We start from the raw sequence: 2,204 nt of genomic DNA, 5'->3' as shown, positions 1-2,204 counted from the left end.
TGAGACCCTGATTAGCCCTCTGTGAGGCCAAAGACCCGAACTGGGCCCAATGTCTAGAACTCGCCTTATCTCTCTCTCAGAGACTTTACCCAGCTTTTACAGCAAACTGAAAAGGTTCAGACAAAACAAAAAGCATTTTTCCTAGAAGTTAACATTTTCTAAAACATGTAAGACAAGAACCTGGGACAAATATACCTGCCCTCAAACACTATCCCAGTGTTCTTGTCACAATATATATATATATATATATATATATATATATATGTAAGATAGGTGCAAGGGAACGGGAGTGTGTAAATGGTAATCCATCGTGTTAATATCAAATGGGTGACAATAAAATACTGCAGTGCTTGGTCAATTATTTATTGGTGCTCATCTGTCATCATTACAGTACCTGATCTTCCCAGGTAGTCTCCCTCCCTGGTACTGGTCAGGCCCGAACACTGCTTAGCTTCCAAGATCAGACGAGATTGGGAGTACCAGCGTGGTTTGACTGTATGTGAATTTTAATAGACATCAAAGTGCCCGAGACCCGGTTAAAAAAATTTTTTTGATTCAATAAAAGTGCTTATCAATAGGTCGATATGTATTATGCATCAACTGTTATCCCTACAGTACCTGATCTTCCCAGGTAGTCTCCCTCCCTGGTACTGGTCAGGCCCAGACACTGCTTAGCTTCCAAGATCAGGCGAGATTGGGCGTACCAGTGTGGTTTGACTGTACGCGGATTCAAACAGACACCATGATAACAAAGACCTGGTATTTTGAAACACTTGTTTAATATTTTTTAAAGTGCAAAACGTGTCTTATTGGATGATGTGGAATACAAAACAAGAAGGAAAGAAAAACGGTATGCAGAGAATAAGAGGAGTAGCGGATACTTATAAAAAAGGTGCAATTTCATATCCCTCGTTCAGGCCAGCTGGATGTAGAGTACGCAACTGGAAGATCCAGTACATTTCACGTCTGGAAAGTTTATTAACGAGGTCCCCTTCCAGCAGCAGCCGGCACTCACACCAAATCCAGCTTGCTCCGGTGCTCGCTATAGAAAAGTAATACAAGTCCAGCAAGGAAAACGGCACTCGGAGACAATAATGGTAGCAAAGGAGAAAATGTATTATCCAAATTCAGTCAACGTTTTGGGGTGCGTAGCCCCGTCGTCAGGACTTCCCACCTGTATTTGTTTGTTGCGAAGTCCTGACAACGGGGCTACGCACCCCGAAACATTGACTATATTTGGATAATACAATTTCTCCTTTGCTACCATTATTGTCTCCGAGTGCCGTTTTCCTTGCTGGACTTGTGTATATTTATATATATATATATATATATATATATATATATATATATATAAGCAACACAATTTTTGAGAGGATCCTGACGAAAAGGTGCTAATAAAGTGCACCTGAAATGTTGAAAGCATGCAGTTGTAGTTGTGGAAATTATTTACAAAGCCGAGGAGTGCCTCTCAAAATTTGTATTGCTGTACATTGTGCCCTAGAGGTTCGGAGGGGGCACCCAGGTACTATCTGTTACTGTTTTATGGAGTGCCGGTCAAAATTGCTGGATTATATATATATATATATATATATATATATATAAAAGAAAAGGCAGCAATCAATTGAACTTTCCACTTCTACTATGATTCCACTCCATGAATTTTTATTTAAACAATGTGGTCACACACCGCTTGCAGCCCAAATATAGTGCATAGTGCAGTGTATCAATTCATTTTCATTTTTTGTGTTAGTTTTTTAAATTCATATTTTTGAGGTTACATCTTCTCATGCACTTGAGTGATAGCTCATTTTATACAACTTGTGTCAAGTGCTTCCTTAGGTTTTAAAAGGTTATGCTAAGTGGATATCTTCTAAAAGCCTGTGTGCAGGTAAGCCTCAAACCAGAAAGTATATCTTATATTTAAAGTTAATGTATTAAAAATTGTAATGATACAGTCCGAAGTGGGACTGACCAGATGGGGAAGGCTTTGGTGCAATTGGTCGGCTTAACAGATACTCCAATATCTGTAAACGACATTCCCTAATTATAATACAGTTTGGAATGTTCATAATGTATGTGTTCCAAATACACAGTTTGACCAACATATAGCAAAAGGGATATAGGCATAGGTGTAGCAAGGTGTCATGGTGCCTGGAGCAAGGTATGTTTTGGCGCCCCCTTCCCTTGTACTGAATTGGGGGTGT

General features: G+C 39.5%; 2 pseudogenes; both read right to left on the bottom strand.

Annotated features, from left to right (window-relative positions):
- Positions 1-382: 382 nt before the first annotated feature.
- On the bottom strand, positions 383-501 carry LOC135052302 (5S ribosomal RNA; annotated as a pseudogene).
- Positions 502-606: 105 nt separating this feature from the next.
- On the bottom strand, positions 607-725 carry LOC135052491 (5S ribosomal RNA; annotated as a pseudogene).
- Positions 726-2,204: the final 1,479 nt, after the last annotated feature.

Source organism: Pseudophryne corroboree, chromosome 2 (genome assembly GCF_028390025.1).
Source record: "Pseudophryne corroboree isolate aPseCor3 chromosome 2, aPseCor3.hap2, whole genome shotgun sequence".
Classification (NCBI taxonomy): domain Eukaryota; kingdom Metazoa; phylum Chordata; class Amphibia; order Anura; family Myobatrachidae; genus Pseudophryne; species Pseudophryne corroboree.
This window is presented reverse-complemented; position numbering and strand designations above follow the sequence as displayed.